Source organism: Urocitellus parryii, chromosome 2 (assembly GCF_045843805.1).
Source record: "Urocitellus parryii isolate mUroPar1 chromosome 2, mUroPar1.hap1, whole genome shotgun sequence".
Classification (NCBI taxonomy): domain Eukaryota; kingdom Metazoa; phylum Chordata; class Mammalia; order Rodentia; family Sciuridae; genus Urocitellus; species Urocitellus parryii.
In genome coordinates, this window is record NC_135532.1 from 163,716,313 (window position 1) to 163,735,341 (window position 19,029).

Sequence of the window (19,029 nt, forward strand, 5' to 3'; positions counted from 1 at the left end):
TAGATAGATAACATTTTCTTTATCCATCCATCTGTTGGCACACACCTAAGCTGATTTTGTAACTTGGCTACCATGAACTGTGATAAGACAAACATGGATATGCATGTATCTCTAAAGTATGCTGACTTTAACTCTTTCAGGTAAATGCCAAGGAGGGATATAACTAGATACATTTCTAATTTTTTTGAGAACTCTCCATTACTGATTTCCATAGTGGTTGTACTCATTTATATTTCTGCCAATAGCTCCTTTTCCTCATATCCAGGCCAGTTTTTATTGCTATTTATATTCTTGATGATTGCCATTATCATTGGGATGAGATGGGATTTCAATATAGTTTTCATTTACATTTTCCTAAGTATAAAATGACTGTAGCTGGCTGGGTTTATCTTTTTATATTCTATTCCATTGGTCTACATGTTTGTTTTTCTACCAATACATGTTATTTTTGTTACTTTGGCTTTTTAGAATAATTTTAAATCAGGTATTATGATGCCTGCAGCATTGTTCTTTTTTTGCTGAAGTTTGCTTTGGCTATCGTTGAATTTTAGGATTTTTTTTGTCTAGTTCTATGAAGAGAACCATTAGCATTTTGATGGAAATTATATTCAATCTGTAGATTACTATTAGTAACAATATTAATTCTGTCTATCCATGAACACTGGAGGTCTGTCCATCTTCTAGTGTATTCTTCAATTTCATATTTTAATGTTCTGTAATCTTCCTTGTAGAGGTCTTTCACCTACCTTGATTAGGACTATTCCTAGGTATTTTTTAATCTATTGTGAATGGAATTGTTTTCCCATTTTTTTTCTGTATGAATTCATATTGGTGTATAGAAAAGCCATTGATTTTTGTGTGTGTTGATTTTGTATCCTGCAACTTTGTTAAGTTTGCTTGTCACCTCTAGAAGTCTTCTGGTAGAAACTTTAGGGTGTAAGAACAGGATCATATTATTTGTGAATTGGGATAATATGATTTCTTCCTTTCCTATTTGTATTCCTTTTATGTATTTCTCTTCCCCAACTGCTCTGGCTAAACTTTCAAGTACTATTTTGAATAGGAGTACTGAGAGTGGATATTCTTTACTTGTTCCTAATTTTGGAAGAAGTGCTTTCAGTTTCTCCCCATTTAATATGCTTTTGATTTTGAGTTTGTCATATGTAGCATTTATTGTGATGAAATAGATTCTTTGATCTCTAGTTTCTTTAAGTTTTTTTTTTAATAATGAAGAGATGTTGGATTTTGTCAAAGACTTTCTTGCATCTATTACATCTATTAATATGGTTAGACAGTTTTTATTCTTGATTCTATTTTTTGTGGTATATTACATTTATTGAATTACATATGTCAAACCATCCTTGCATCCCTGGAATGAAACCAATTCAATCATAACGTGATCTTTTTACTATATTGTTAAGTTCAGTTTGCAAGTATTTTATTATGAATCTATGTTTCAAGGCCATTGGTCTATAATTTTCTTTTCTAGTTGCATTCTTATCCAATTTTAGTATCAGGGTGATACTTGCTTCATACAATGAGTTTGAAAGTACACCGTCTCATTCTATTTCTTGGAACAGCTTGAAGAGCATCAGAATTAGTTCTTCTCTAAAGGTCCTGTAAAATGCCAGTGATAATCCATTTGGTCTGTTTTTTTTTTTTTTTTCATGGTTTTGGGAAACTTTTTATTACTACCTCAATTTCACCGCTTTTTATTAGTTCATTTAGATATTCTCAGTTCTCTTGGTTCAATTTTGGTAGGTTGTAAGTGCCTATAAATATATTTATTCCCTTCAAACTTTCCAATTTACTGGAATACAAGTTTTCAAAATAGTACTCAGTAATCTTCTGTATTTCAGTGAGTCTATTGTAATATTCCCCTTTTCATGTCTAAAATTATTAATTTGGGTTTTCTATCTCTTTGTTAGTTTGGCAAAGAGTATATCAATCTTGCTTACCTTTATAAAAGAAAACTCTTTGTTTCATTGATCCTTTGTACCATTCTTTTAGTCTCTTACTTTGTTAATTTCAGCTCTGAATGTATTATATCTTTCTTCTAGTGGTTTGGGGCCTGGTTTGTTCTTGTTTTTCTGAGATCTTAAGATTCATTAATAGGTTACACATTTGAGCTCTTTCTGAATTCTTTTACATTGGCATTCAAAGCTATAAACTTCTCTTTTGGAACTACCTTTGCTGTGTTACCATCTAGAGATGCTGGGTTCATTGTCTTCGTTCAGCAAAAATTAAAAATAGCACATAGAGGTAGCAAGCAAGAAGTAGGTTTATTAAAAAAGTCAGAGATACAGAGATAGACTTTTCCAAAGAAAAAAGGCCCCAGAGCTGTGAATACAGTAGGGGAGTTTTGGCCTTCTCTTTTGATGATGTCTTTCCTTATCTCCTCCCCTTTCCATGTACTCCTTACTATTATTGATTGGTGCCCCTTCTTCCAGCATCTATTTTCATTTTCTATTGGATCCCCCACTTAGGAGCCACGAATACAACAGTGTCTGATTGTGGTCCCTGCTTGAATCCATGAGCACTTTCATCAAGCAGAAAGTTGACCTTATCAGAAAACCCTCTCCATGCTCCTTTGTTCTGGCTCTGCCCCTGACCTTCTCACTCACCATCTTGCCCTGACTGTCTATTCCCTTCGATCTCTGCCTCAAAACCCCCTCACAGAGGACACCCCAACTACTACTAAAAGTTGGGACAATGACCGCTCTGAACTACTTCAAACTGGAAAGGGGTGTTGTAAATCTTGATTCCAAGTATCCTCCTGAGGAGAGGTCAGGGTTAGGAGATGTGGTCAGGATGGTCCAGAGGTCTTCAGTAGAAACTGGCAAGTACATTTATGTAATGTTTTGTCTTTATAGGCATTCTTTTGATCCTAACAAAGAGATAATATTACAATAAGAAACTGAGATTAATACTAAAGAATATATTATTTTTATTATGGGGTTAAACAGAGCAGAATAATATTGTTGTACAGTTGAGGAAAGAAACAAAATCATACAAATGATGACTGGAATTAGTAGTTAATAGACGTGATATATCAGTTAGCCTGTTAGCTATAATTTACATATGTATTTTATATTGATTTCATTGATGTTGATTATGTGTTAACAAATTTTAATTACAGTACTTTGATTGAGGACATCTATCAAGGGTTGTAAATTTATATATGTATGGGGTAAAGGTAATGGTTTGGGGTCCATATTAAAGTAACATATTCACTTTGTCAGGAGAAAGGTAAAAGACATTCCCCTGCCAATGGAGGATTTCTAGGTGTTTAATACACCCAACAAAAGGAGCAACTTGATTAAGAAAGTTTAAGTCAGATTGATTATTAGTTGCTAAGCAGACATTGAACAGTTACTTTGTAAAGCATAGAAGAGTTATACACAGGATACAGAGTGAGGTCACATAAATTAGAAGAATATTTAAGTAGACAAGGCCCCATCTACCTACTCAGCCAGTTACATACTTGTTCTTGATCATAAATAACACATTTAGATAGGAAATAAGTTACATGAGTTTTATCTATGTGGATACCAGTTAAATGAGGCAAAGCAAAATATGAAAGTAGAATAAAAGGTATAACATGAAAATTACATAAAACATGTGTTGCTTGGGTTTCATAATGCTGTATAGTCACAGTACAAAATAAATCAGAGCATTGTATATTAAGTGTCTGTAAAGCCATCCGGTGGGCTAAAGGAATATAAGTAGTAAATAACTTTCTGAAAGTGACATAATTTCCAGCCGTTAACAGTTGTTGTGCATTTTCTTTCTGTCTTAAAGTATATATATATATATATATATATATATATATATATATATATAATTTATTTATTTATTTATTTATTTATTTATTTTAGGGAGCAGACAGTCCAGTTAAACAACATGCTACCATTAGTATCTATATTTAGATTAGTAAAAGTAGACCTACAGAAAAAGGGCAGTAAATGCTCATTATAGTCAAGAGAATTTTGGGAAGGCAGAATTGTTATGAGCAGCTAATGAGAGTTAATTGTCAAAGTTTTGAGCCACATCTTGTCCTGCACTGCGCAGTCTGCTGCCAAGTTCTCAAGGTCAGTTGAATTTACTGTGCCCAAACCAGTTCTAGCTCCACCAAGCAAGGTATCATACCAAGCATTTTGTTCATGATCATACTATTTTAAAATAGGGAAAGTCAAATTAAAATGTAAAAGATGATTCTGATAAATTTGGGTGTCATTTACATAAGATCTTGGAACTCTATTTAGGGAAGTTGTACTATGTTACATTAGATAAAATAGTAACGTAGTTCACCCACACCATACAATTGTGGATGGCTATGGCATTAGTACATAAAATAGGTTGTGGTTTGTTTATAGTAACATCCCCATCAGTACCATTAAAGGCAGGATTACCAGAGCTATTGGTGGCTAAGGAAGATAGATAAGAATGACACTGTACAGGAAAAGTGGGCCATAAAGAGGAAACATTGCAGCATGACAAGGTGAGATTTGACATAATGCTCAGTGTAAAAGGAAGCCTTCCCTGTGCCAAAGCACACAAAGGTGGGGATCCCTTCCACACAGGAGTATTTGGTAGCACACAAAGGTGGGGATCCCTTCCACACAGGAGTATTTGGTAGAAGAGTCCAATTAGCAAAAACATATTTCTTATAACTATTGCATTTGAAGTTATCTTATATTTGCACCCTAGTATCATAGGTCCATACAATTGAGACATGTATACTGCTGGATGGAGTTAAAGGAGTGGCTGTAGCCTATGAATCAGGTAGACTGGCTTGGCCCAGAATCTTGGCCAGGAAATTGAGAAGAAAGCCAGTGTCCTCAGAGATTATTTTTTTCTGAAGTTACACATAAAAGACAATCATCTACATAATAAAGGAACATTGTATCTGGGTATGACAGTCCATAAGGTCTTGTGCCACCAGTGCTTGTCCAAACAGATGAGGGCTGCCTCTAAATCCCTGGGGAAGGACTGTCCAGGTAACTTGTCCTGCCTTATAGGGAGGATCCTCAAATGCAAATAGAGATTGGCTTTTTTAATGTAAGGGAATGCAGAAAAAGACATCCTTTAAATTTAGGAAAGTATAATAAATAGTTCCCTTAGGAATTTGAGTAAGGAAAGTATATGAGTTTTGAACAACTGGATGTAAAGGGACTACTACTTCACTGATTATATGCAGGTCCTGAATTAATCTCCATTTGTTGTGGCCCTTTGGGACCCCAAATATAGGAGTATTATAAGGGCTAGAGCATTCTACCAAAAGTCCCTGTTGTTTCGAACTCAGTATAATAGATATTAGTCACTTCCTAGCTTCAGGTTTTGAGGGATACTATTTTTGGTGAAGAAAGTAAGAAGGATCCTTAAGATGAATTTCAACAGGGCTGGAGTCCATGCCCTTCCCACTGTATTGTTATCTGACCAAACTGTGGGATCCACTTCTGCTTATAGTTAAAGAGTAGACAGCTATATTCTCCAGGTGGCAACAGCAATTTGACCCTTAATTGAGACAATAGATGTCTTCCTAAGATAGGGGTTGTAGTCTCTGGCATAATGAGAAAGGAGTGACAGAAGTGGAAATCACTCCTGGAAGAGGTTTAGTAAAATATCACTCAACAGGTTGGCCTGATATGCTCTGAACGGTTACTTTATCTTGGGACCTAGGTCCAGGAGAGGACAGGACTGAGAACTATGCTCCCATGTCCAGAGGAAGTTTATCTGGTGCTTGTCCACAAGCAAGTTTCCCCAAGGCTCCTCAAGTTGGACTTCAGTCATAGGAGCCATAAAGGAAGTCCCTGAGACCTGTCATTGGGAACTAGTAGGTGATGGCCTTGATCCCCTCAGGTTCTGAGGACATCTAGCCTTCCATTGGCTCCCCTGACATGGAGGACAAGGTCTGGGAGGCAGTCTAATAGGTGGTCAATGCATCTGGAGACAATCCCTGTTGAAATGGCCTTCTTTCCCGCAAGATAAACTGGAAGTAGAGGAAAACCCCTGGGCACCTGCTCACATGGCTGCCATCAATTCTCCGTGTCACTTGTCCTTCTTTTTCTCCTTTGCTATGTCCCTATTATAAAAGACTATTGTAGCAGCATGGACTAATTGGTCCAAGGTTTTGTCTTGTTCCACAGCCAGTTTTTAGAGCTTCCATGTGTCTGGAGCAGACTGGGTTAAGATTTTATCTTTAAGAATGATTTCCTCTGTCTCTGACCCTGACTCAAGGTTAGTGTGTTTGGTGGCCTCCCAGATCCTCTGTAGAAAGGTTACAGTGGCCCCTTTTCTCCTTGAATTACAGTGCCAGTTGGGCATAATTGAAAGGCTTGTCTTGGGCCCTCCCAATCCTTCTAACACACAGTATATAAAATGATGTCCATCCCATTCATCTTTATCTTTGTCAGCGTCCCAGTTTGGTTCATTGAGGGGAAGTGCCTGACTCCCCATGGGGATGTTTTAACTCTTGTCAGCCATGGTTACTTTCCCTCCCCTGCTGTATAGTAAGTTGTCTCCTATTTCAACAGCCTTCTCTAAGACCCTTTGTTTTTCCAAAAGAAGTTAAAGTTTGACTCAAAAGCAACCTAACATCCTTCCATGCTAAGTCATAAAGATTTGCTAACTGCTGGAAGGTTGGAAGATATTGCTCTGGCTTTCAATGTAGTTCCCTAGGTCTTTCTTTATGTTCTTTAATTCAGTTAGTGAAAAGCGGACATGTATTATCTCAGGTCCAAATTCCACCCCACTCCTCCATTATATTGAGAGGAAATATGCCCTGAGCAGCAAACTTACTAGCAACTCTAGGATCATAGGTGAAGTTTGCCCCTGGATAAGGAGGACTGGGCTCCAATCCTTTTAAATTGGGATCAATCAGTTTTAAGACCTATTTTCCTTCAAATGGGGCTGAGGGAATTTCCTGTTTAACCCTTTTCCTCTGTCAACAAGTTTTTATGTTCTGTGGATTTGGTGTCTGTCTTAGAGCAGCAGACTGCTGCTAGTTGTCAAGTGTCAAGCTTGCAATTCTCTGCTAATTCAAGATGATCTCTCAGATAAAAGAACAATTGTACATAAAGAACTTCACTCTATTTTACCTTCTGTAAATTACACCATTTACAGAAAAGGTAAATGAATAGTACTATAATTTAAGGTTCCTTCCAGTGGCCACTTTTCTCCATCTCCTAATGGGTACCGAGGCCAGGCCTCAGTGCAAAAAAAGATCAAAGATTTTCTCTTTAATTTGGGTCCAAGTTATTCCAAGTTTTTGAGCAGACAGGAGAGAGGTGAGCCTCATAGAAGTTTGGAAAAATTGAATCCCATCTGGAAACAAGAAGAAAGAAGTCTTAATGGGGGTCACCCAATCCCTATCTCATTCTTTTACAAATCTGGAGGAGTGGCTGTAGCCTATGAATCAGGTAGACTGGCTTGGCCCAGAATCTATCCAAGATGAATTGTGTCCAGGTAGGGACTAGCCAAGCTTATCCATGGCCTGTGATCCATGTCCCTGATATTTCTTTTTGGAACCCAGATATCTTTGATGCTTTAATTCCCAGAAAACATGTAATTCCCTCCTTATTACTGTCAAAAAGGAGTATAAGAATCTGGAGGGAAGGCATCTATCTGTAAAAAGATTTATGCTGGAGTCTCTGAGATAAGGAGAGTTCCCTGAACTAGTAGCATAATCTCTCAGCCTACATTTATGGGTCTTTTTCCTGTGCAAGGAGGTTCCCAGCAGCCACTATAAATCAAACCCAGGAGAGGTCCTGTGATGGTCATAATAATATCCCACCCCTTTTTTTCCCATCCTTTTGAAGGGTCCATAAAGCCACAAGGGAGGAGATAGGTGGTTTCTAAAATGTCTCAAAGAGATAAGGAGTTCCTGCATTACAGGGTCTTTTGTTCAGAGGTAACTATCCTGACAAAAGGGACAAGGTTTCTGCATAAGGTAAAGACAAATTAGGAGTGACCTAGTCCTAACTGACAAACTGTTTCCATAAGGAGGAAAAGAAAGGTTGCTGATTCAGTCATAGTCAAAGGGGTCTATTACTCATGTTGTTGTCCAAGAGGAGAGAAAGAGAAAAAAAAAGTCAGTCTGGGAATTCAGCCATGCTAGTCATAGCTGGGGTCTTCTCTGGCCTCAGAAAACCACAGAAGTGATGGTCAATCAACAATTACTTTCCAGGTCTCAGCAGCTATTTAACATGACTGTTACTAACCTTTGAGTCAATGGTGTCAATCCTGGATGAGCCCCCAATTCTGTTACTGTCTAAGGGTGCTGGGTTCATTGTCTCTGTTCAGCAAAAATTGAATAGGACAGAGATAGCAAGCAAGAAGTAGGTTAATTGAAAAGAGATGGAGATTATAGACTTCTCTGAAGAGAAGGGGCTCCCGAGCTGGGAGTCTGGTGGGAGAGTTTTGAACTTTTTTTTTTTATGGTTTCTGGAATTTCCTCCTTTCCTTATCTCTTCCCTTGTCCACATGCTCCTCACTATTATTGGTTGGTGCCCTCTCTGTCCACACATCTCTTTTAGTTTTTCTATTGGATCCCCTGCTTAGAACCATGAATACAGAAGTGTCTGTCTGACTGGGTCCCCCGTTTTTGTCCATGAGCACTTTTGTCAAGCAGAAAGTTGACCTCATCAGAAGTCCTTCCCCATGCTCCTTAGTTCTGACTCTGCCCCTGACCTCCTTACTTGCCCTCTTGCCCTGACTATTTACGTCCTTCTATATCTCTCAAGCTACATCCCATAGATTCTGATATATTGTGTTCTTGTTCCAAACTAAGAATTTTTAAATTTCTCCCCTAATTTCTTAAATGATGCACTCATCACTCAGAAATTTCAATTTCTGTGTTTGTTTTCTGTAAATTTTCTTGTTGATGATTTCCAATTTCATTATGATCTGATAAGATGCAAGCAATTTTTTTGTATTTTCTAAGACTTGCTTTGTGGTTTATATATGATATATTTTGGAGAAAGCTCTGTGATCAGCTGAAAAGAAAATGTTTTTAGCTCTTGTTTGATGAAATATTCTGGGGATGTCTGTTAAATCCATCTTATCTAAAGTACAGTATGACTCTTGTTTCTTTTTTTCTTTCTCATTAATCTATCTCCTAGTGAGAATGAGATATTGAAGTCTGGAGTAAGTCAATTGATGAGTAGGGTATTGGGATCTATCTGTCCCTTTATGTCAAGTTGCATTTATTTTGTGTAATTTGGACCATGAATGCTTGGGTATAAATATTTGCAATTGTTCTACCTTCTTTTTAGTTTTATTTTTTAATTATTTTTTATTTATATATGACCATGGAATGCATTACAATTCATATTACATATATAGAGCACAAATTTTTCATATCTCTGGTGTATACAAAGCATATTCACACCAATTCGTGTCTTCATATATGTACTTTGGATAATGATGTTCATCATATTTCACCATCATTTCTAACCCCATGCCCCCTCCCTTCCCCTACCCACCCCTCTGCTCTATCTAGAGCTCATCTATTCCTCCCATGCTTTCTCCCCCATCCCACTATGAATCAGCCTCCTTATATCAGAGGAAACATTCGGCATTTGGTTTTTCGGGATTGGCTAACTTCACTTAGCATTATCTTGTCTAACTCCATCCATTTACCTGTAAATGCCATGATTTCATTCTTTTTTATTGCTGAGAAATATTTCATTCTGTATATAAGCCACATTTTTTTTATCCATTCATCTATTGAAGGGCATCTAGGTTGTTTCCACAGTTTGGCTATTGTGAATTGTGCTGTTATAAACACTGATATGGCTGCATCATTGTAGTGTGCTGTTTTTAAGTCCTTTGGGTATAGACCAGGGAGAGAGATAGCAGGGTCAAATGGTGGTTCCATTCTAAGTTTTCTAAGGAATCTCCATACTGCTTTCCAGAGTGGTTGCACCACTTCGCAGTCCTGTCATCAATGTATGAGTGTGCCTTTTCCCCACATCCTCACTAATACTTTTTGTTTCTTATATTCTTGATAACTGTCATTCTGATTGGAGTAAGATGAAATCTTAGTTTTGATTTGCATTTCTCTAATTGCTAGCAATGATGAGCTTTTTAAAATATATTTGTTGATTAATTGTATATCATCTTCTGAGAAGTGTCTGTTCAGGTCCTTGGCCCATTTATTGATTGGGTTATTTGGTTTTTTGGTGCTTAGCTTTTTGAGTTCTTTATATACCCTAGGGGTTAGTGCTTTATCTGATGTGTGAGGGGTAAAAATTTGCTTCCAAGATGTAGGCTCTCTCTATTCACTTCACAGATTGTTTATTTTGCTGAGAAAAAACTTTTTAGTTTGAATCCATCTCATTTATTCAGTCCTGATTTTAATTCTTGTGCCAAAGGAGTCTTATTAAGGAAGTTGGGGCCTAATCCCACATGATGGAGATTAGGGCCTACTTTTTCTTCTATTAGATGCAGGGTTTCTGGTTTTATTGCTAGGTCCATGATCCATTTTTGAGTTGAGTTTTGTGCACAGTGAGAGGCAGGGGCTTAATTTCATTTTGTTGCATATGGCTTTCCAGTTTTCCCAGCACCATTTTTTGAAGAGGCTATATTTTCTTCAATGCATGTTTTTGACACCTTTGTCTAATATAAGATAATTATAATCTTGTGAGTTAGTCTCTGTGTCCTCTATTCTGTAACATTGGTCTACAAGTCTGCTTTGGTGCCAATACCATGCTGTTTTTGTTACTATTGCTCTATAGTATAGTTTAAGGTCTGGTACAGAGATGCCACCTGCTTTACTCTTCCTGCTAAGGATTGCTTTAGCTATTCTGGGTCTCTTATTTTCCAGATGAGTTTTTATGACTGTTTTTTCTATTTCTATGAGGAATATCATTGTGATTTTGATCAGAATGTATTGAATCTGTATAGTACTTTTGGTAGAATGGTCATTTTGATAATATTAATTCTGCCTATCCAAGAGCAAGGTAGATCTTTCCATCTTCTAAGGTCTTCTTTGATTTCTTTCTTTAGGATTCTCTAATTTTCATTATATAGATCTTTTACCTCTTTTGTTAAGTTGATTCCCAAGTATTTTATTTTATTTTTGAGGCTATTGTAAATGGGGTATTTGTTATCATTTCCCTTTCTGAGGATTTGTCACTGATATACAGAAATGAATCTGATTTATGGATGTTGAATTTATATCCTGCTAGTTTGTTAAATTTATTTACTACTTCTAGAAGTTTTCTGGGGGAACTTTTAGGGTCTTCTAGGTGTAGAATCATATCATCAGCAAATAGTGCCAATTTGAGTTCTTCTTTTCCTATGTGTGTCCCTTTAATTTCTTTTGTCTCTCTAATTGCTCTGGCCAGTGTTTCAAGAACTATGTTAAATAGAAGTGGTGAAAGAGGGCACCCCTACCTTGTTCCAGTTTTTAGAGGGAATGCCTTCATTTTTTTTTCCATTTAGAATGATGTTGGCCTGGGGCTTAACATAGATAGCCTTTAAGGTGTTGAGATATGTTGTCCCTCAATGTATACTACTTCAAATAAAGGTGGTGGTGGCAATAGCTGAGGTAACTCGAGATAATGGTGGAGGTGCCCCAAGATGTAAGTAATGTCTTACAGAGATGGGGCTGAAAGGGTTGGCCTTACACTGTCTTTGGGATGCCTGCTCTGAGATGCAGCTCCTTCTAGACCCTGTCTGTTATCAAAAAGTTTGGAGCTACTGCATGGGGGAGGCTATGGTGATGACTGCAGTGTCCCAAGACAGAATTGGGTTACGTATGGGCTCCCAGGTGGGTGGGGGATGAACTCGGACCTACCCTGGATCTGGGTCCCACGCAAGTTGGTGGGGGTGGATCTGGGTCAGGCCTGACCTCCCACAGTAGTCTGCTGGTCTGAAAAGGTGTCCCTGTGCCAGAGGCTGGGCTCCCACCGGTGTCTGCAGGTGGTGGGATGGACCTGGCCTATTGTGAGCCTGGGTACTGTATAGGCTGCTGTGGGTGGATCTGGGCTAGGCCTGACCTCCTCTACCTTCTTTTTAGATTGTCCCTTTTACTTTTATGTGTGACTCTCTTTTTGTCTTCCAATTTTGACTGACATCTGCTTTGTTGGATATTGAAAATAGCTACTCCTGCTTGCTTTGAGTCTATTTCCATCCTTTCTGTCTTTGTTGGGAAGGTTTCTTGCAGATAACCTATAGTTTGTATTGTTTTTAAATTCCATCTTTTAGTCCATGTCTTTTAATTGAAGAATTAAATTCATTTATATTATTATTATATAAAGATCTGTATTACTTTCTGTCACTTTGTTTTATTTCTAATTTATTTGTTTATAATATCATTTGCTTATCTACTCCTTTAATGAGGTTTATTTTTTCCTGAACTCTCTTTGGTTGTTTTTTTTTATTCAGTGTGCAGGATTTCTTAAGTATTTACTGAAATGCTGGATTAAGGTCATAAATTTGTTTAGCTCATGTTCATCTTGAATATTTTTGTTTCTTATTCAATTCTGAAAGGAAACATTTGCTGGATATAGTAATCTGGGTGGTGGTTATTTTCTTTCAGAACTCTTAAATATACTATTCAGTGAACTCCTGGCCCTTTAAGTTTCTTCTGAGAAATATTTTTGTTATTCTGATGGGTTTGCCTTTATAAGTGACTTTGTGTTTCTTTTTTGTAGTTTTAAAGTTTTTTATTCTAAATTTTTGGCATTTTAGCTAATATATGTTATAGAGAAATTCTTTTCTGATTTTTTTCTATTTGGAGTTCTAAATGCCTCTGGTATCTAATTATCCATCTCATTCCCATTGTTTGGAAAAATTTCTACTGTTATTTCACTGCATACATTGTCCATGCCATTAGCCTGTATTTCTACTCCTTCTTCAAGGCCCATGAGTCTTAAGTTAGGTCTTTTAATTTTATCTATTCTGTATATTCCACATAATCTTATATATTCTATCCATAGTTTCTAATCTTTTTAAATTACTGTCCGAATGTTTAAGTTCATTCACTTTGTCTTCAAGTCCTGAAACTTTGTTGAGACTTTCAATTTATTGAGCTTTTCATTTCCATGAGTTCTGTTTTGTTCTTTTTCAGAATCTTTATCTCTTTATCAAATTTCTCATTTGTTTCCTATATTGTCTTCCTAATTTCATTTACTTATTTCTTTGTATATTCTTTGAAATCATTGATCATTTTAACAATTTTTTAATCCTTTGTCTAGTATTACATCCACTGCAATATCTATGGATTCATTTATTGAAGAGTTATGAACTTTCCAAGGCATCTTGTTGATTCATTTTCTCATAGTTCCTGTGATTCCATATTGAGATTTATACTTATTTTGTGATAGATTTTCTTCTATTATGTTTGTCTTTTTAATGAGAAGTTATAACTTTATAATGAGCTCTGGGGCTATATCTCAGCATCAAAGCACCCATGAAGTGCGTGGTCCAGCCTCCAGCACCCCACTGAGAGAACAGAATAATCACTAATAACAGTGGTAACTTAAGAGTGATAACTTAGAAGCATACCATGTATCAGTATATAATTCAAAAGTTATTAAATATGATCTCTATAATCTACTATTTAAAGAAAGAAAAGAATGATTAATATAAAATATAGTGAAAATTAGGCAGTAGTGGAATTATACTTAATAATAAAATATATAGAAAGGAAAAAAGTGTAGAAGGCAGGGAGACAGAAGAAGAAATGATTAGAGGAGAAAATAAAAATAATAATAAAGAGAGATAATAAAATTATCACAATTCACAGAAAAATACATAAAATTAGATAGAAATATCAGTACACAAATAATAAGGGAAAATAGAATGAAATCATTTACAAAACAATAGAAAGTGCAAAAACAAAACAAGATTAAATTTCTCCTTGCTGATGTAATTAAAATGGAGACACTTCTTTGAAGTGATTTGATTTTAGAACCTAGCAACTATGGAGAGGTCTGTACCACACAATTGAAGTTGTTTGTTCCTATTACTTCTAATACCAACAGGCCAAAAAAACAGAGAGTTTGCATGCTATGTTCCTCCTCTTTTTGCCTACCAGTGATTGCTGAGGGAACCACTGCAGTGTTAAATTTACCTCAATAGCTCCATCTTTTATAACAGGAGGCAGGGATGGTTATAGTGGGAGCCCCCTAGCCAACCCTTGAACCTGAAGAGCCTGTGGGCTGGTACAGATTGTTTTGTACCCCACATCCTGCTAGCCTCAGTCTATATGTTGAGAATAGGTATGAGTTGGTGTCCAAGTCCCAGCAGGGACCCTCCAAATGCTTTTGAGCATTAAGGAAGAAACTGCCCCCTGGGGTCTGGGCTGGGTTTAGGGCTGCAGGCAGCATGCCTTCTACTAGACTTGTCTCAAAGCTCAGATCACCAGCTTCAAAAAGTGCCTGCTCTGCCTCCCTTCTATTTGCAGCCCCAGAGACTGGCAGTCTTGTCTGCTACAACAATTCTGTGTCACAGTCTCATGCCTCAGCCTTGACTGCCTCTTGGGGTGGGTACCCACTGACCCAGTGGGGGAATAGGGGGGAAAAATTTTATTGGATCTTAGAGACATGGAATAAAGAAAACCAGAAAAAAAAATCAGAGGTTTCTGACCTCCTCTGCAGAAAAGTGAAGTCTATATTTCTTGAAATCCATAAGAATTTTTTTTCTACTTCAACATGGAGGAGAGCTTCCTCTTCCCTATGGAGTTGCTACATGTCCAGCACTGGTGCAGACTGTTCCATTTTTAGTTCTCTTTTTTTTATTCGAAAAAATTAGATCTCTGGGTTTTACATGGCCACTGACTCTCTAGACTGTACTTGAGTACTTTCCCATGCCCCGCCTCCTACTTCATCATGCAGCTACAAAACTATTGATTTTAATCTCAGGGAGCAGCCCCTGTGTACTGAATTCCTCTACTCTGCCAGTTTCCAGTCCCTTGCATTTCATGTTGTTTTAAAATCAATAAAAATAAACTTTGCCTTTTGGGAACTTTAACTCTACAACAAAGTCTCAGTTGTTTTTTAGCTACTATGTGATTATTACAGTTTGATCTAAAAGAGAGGTGGTATTTTACTGAAATACCAATGTAGATGCTTTGAGTACATGAATAATGCATATCCAGTTACTGCCTGTCTGCAAGGGGAAAAAAAATGGCCTTTTCAAGACCAGGATTTGGGAAGTAATCAGAAGCTATAAGCAATGATAATGAATAAACCTCTCTCCAATTCTATGTGTAATTATATATATATATATATATATATATATATATATATATATATATATCCTTTTACTTGATTTTTTCCATTTTCTTTGCTAACAAAATAGAAATCACTTCATAGACAGTAAGACATCCATGCAGACATTTGTGGAGAGAAAGGGGTTGTTTGTTTCTTTTCAGGATTTAGGTAGAAGGTCCTCAAGGATCTCATGATTTTTGCAATAATTCCTCTCACCTAGCATTGTGCTGGTCACATAGGAAATATATCCTCAGTGATTAGAATTGAATGAGTCAGAATACAGAAATATGACCAAGAATAAAAGAGCAGGGTGAGTCACAAAGGCAAGAGAGGAGCCAGGGTTTAAATGGAGAAGCAGGAAGAAGAGAAAGGAGACTTCCATGTGTAGAGTGAGTAATTGCTGTGGGGGTGGGAACTGCTTTCAGAAGGAGACCCACTAGAATCTGATAAGCCAGATATTATGGTTTGGATCTGAAATGTCCCCCAAAGGACATTTGCTAAAGGTTTGGTTGCCAGCCTGTGGCACTATTAGGTGTTGCAATTTTTAGGAAGTGGGGCCTAGCTGAAGGATAGATCACTGAGGTGGGTTTGAAGTTTATTGGGACCTTGGCCCTTTATTCTCTATTTTCTTTATTCTCTATTATTCTTTATTCTCTATTTTCTATTTCTGATATACCCTCCATGATGTTCGGCCTCATAAAAATGTTGACTAAAACACTGGTTCTGAAACACCAGCTGAAAAAGGTTCCATTTTATATTGTCCTGTGAAAGTAGAGCGGGATTATCTTTGGCTATTTATATTTGCCTTCTCACCTCCTTCTGATCTTTTCAAGTGTCAACTTACCAATGAAATAGTCTTAACACTTAAAAGCCATAATCACCACCCACAACCCACCTTCATTATTTTAAATTTTCTCCATAGTATGTATCATCATCCAACATACTCTTGTTACTAATACACCCTTTATAGTGTTGGTTGTATAATTTTAGGATTTTTTTTCACGGTTATCTCTAGCATTCAAATCAGCATCTGAAGATGCTCAGCATGTATGGAATAAGTTGAATGAAGGAATGAATGCATGAACAGGTAGATAAATTGAGGAGTGTTCACTGTATCCCTTGTACTGTTCTCAAAGGGTATTGGTAATATAAAGACCATAAAATAGGACCCCTGCCTCAAAGTTAATGTCAAGGCAGACAAGTAAATCAGTAGTTCCCAAACATCATTGTTAGTGTGCTGCTGAAGGTAATGATAGAACTAAGAGTGGGTTCTCTGGGAACACTGAGGAGGGATCTTAAACTTGGGTACATTAGAACATGAATGATTCAGATAAGTCCACCTTAAATGAGTGAAGTCTGAGCTGTAAAATGGGTTGAAATTAATTAAATACTAAGGAAATAAAGGGCCCTTATCTAGCAACAGAAGCTTGGGGTATATAAAATCTCACTTTCAGAGAATAAATATAGTTATCAACTAATCAAAAGTATTAAACTGTTTATGTGAAACTCAGCATGCAGGCCTTAACAAGCAAGGAAAGACTGCCATCAGAGCTGTGACAGACTGACTGAACATGTAAGATGAAGCCCTAGATTAGGCATGCAAAATTAAAGGCAGATAAATGAGAAGAAATTAAAGAAGCTAAGAATTCCATTTTCTTTCCTAAAGAATACACTAGGAATCTTTATAAACACTTCAGGGAAAAGATTATCTAATTATTTTAGAAACTATAAAGATATCAAATATGTAGGAAGAAAACAGTGTTGTCTACTTTGAGCCGGTGATGTGGTAAAGTTAGCTGTATGGCTGGTGAGACACGGTTCCCAAAGTGTCAGAAATCCTATGAGCTACATGAAAAATATCCATTATTAAAAATTAAATCATGGGGTTGGGGATGTGGCTCAAGCTGTAGCGCGCTCGCCTGGCATGTGTGCGACCCGGGTTCGATCCTCAGCACCACATACAAACAAAGATGTTGTGTCCGCCGAGAACTAAAAAAAAAAAACAATAAATAAATAAATATTAAAAAAATTTAAAAAAAAAAAAAAAAAAAAATTAAATCATATGAATTTGTGCTATATACTAAATGTTTGTGTTCCTCCAAAATTCATAGATTGAAACCTAATCCCCAGTAGGAGAGTATTTGGAGTTGAAGCTTTTGGGAAATGAATAAGTCACAAGGATAGAGCCCTCATTTATGGGATTACTGGTCTTACAAAAGACACCCCAAAAAGTTCTCTCATCTTTCCTCCCATATTAAGAAACAGCTATGAGATGACATCTATGAACCAGGAAGAAGCCCTTCATCTGCCAGTGAATCTGCCAATGCCTTGATCTTGGATTTCCCAGCATTCAGAAATGTGAGAAATAAATTTCTGTTATTCATAAGCCACTCCAACTTTGGTATTTTCTTCTAGTAACTAGAACAGACTAAGACAACTTTCTACTAAATAAATTATATTAAAACAAAGGTGATGAATGCTCCAAACTTATACTTTCCTATTTGTTTTATTAGATTTTGCTGTTTGTTCTGATTTTGAGGAAATTTGCATCTATTGTATTTATGTGATAGAAATACTACATGTCATATTGTACATCTCTTTCCAAAACTCGTTTAGTGATATCGTATTAGTAACTAGAAATCAGCCATGGTGGGACTATTTTGAGCAGGGAAAGAGGTAAATACTGGGAATCAGTCTCCCCCTCACTCTCATCAAAAGAGATAACTCATTAAACAATTTTTAGCATACAACTGCTTTGAGTCCAGAGGATGGTGTGGTTATTGTAGTTACTCAGTACCTTTAAACTGTTCTTACATTTTGATATTTTCCTATATTAGAACCCTATAAGTTTCTCTCTTCTTGCTGCTAGTCACAACCATATGACCTAAGAAGGAGGTGTTACTTGGAATCTCTTTTCCTGGCAGTGTTGTTGGAGGGGCATGGAGAGCCAGAGGCCGTAGGGTGGCTGCCCCTACAATGACCTTCTGTGTCCCCTATACTGTGAGAGCTGTTTTGTATTCCACCTTCAGGGGACTGTCAGAGTTATCTGGCTCTTATTCAGAGCTAATCAACCTCAAAGCTGAGATTCAGTCTGATTTTTGGCTGTGAGCTTTTAGAGATCCCACTATTTTTTTCTTAATCAATTTATCTTTGCTCAAAATACCTAGATGGGTTCTGAGGTTTAAAACAAAGAACCTGGTTTAATTCAGCAGTTAATTTCTATTTTACTACATACAAATGAAATGATGAAGTATTTAAAATTTGATATTGTGGAAAAATACAATTATCTGGCATACATTAAAATAATTACTAGTGATTTAATTAAAAAGTTAAAAATATAGGAGTATGCATTATCCATGATTCATCACTACTAATATTTAATATTTCTATATTTAAATACATTTTGATAAGGGAAAGTACATGTTGTTTATATTCTACTGCATTATACTACACTGGTGGCATTAACTATATATATTTAATAAGAATTACTTGCATTTGTCTTTCCAAAATCAAAGCCAAATTTATTTCTCAACTAAGGTGAAATTTATATGAGCAATTTCTTTGAATCAGTTTCTTTTGAAGCTTTGTCAAGGTAAGTTTTTAATTTTTTCAAGAGGGTCTAATGTCCTGGAAAAAACAAGGGCTTTATAATATACTTGTTCAGTAAATCATTTATTTAATAAATGATTATTGAATATGTACTATGTTCAAGATTATTGTCAATGCTGAAGGCACAACACTGGGTATGTAGAAAAAAATCATTTCCCTCAAACACCATAAAATTTGAAGATAGAGATGAATAAGA

At 36.5% G+C, this 19,029-nt stretch overlaps 1 long non-coding RNA gene across 1 annotated transcript in view; it reads left to right on the forward strand.

The window, feature by feature from the left end:
• The first annotated feature begins 15,559 nt into the window (after positions 1-15,559).
• The window catches only part of LOC144252092 (uncharacterized), a 76,056-nt gene continuing 72,586 nt past the window's right edge, over positions 15,560-19,029 (forward strand). The window contains exons 1-2 of the long non-coding RNA XR_013342911.1: positions 15,560-15,613; positions 17,484-17,582. This is a non-coding gene — a long non-coding RNA (uncharacterized LOC144252092). The remainder of the gene's footprint in view (positions 15,614-17,483; positions 17,583-19,029) is intronic.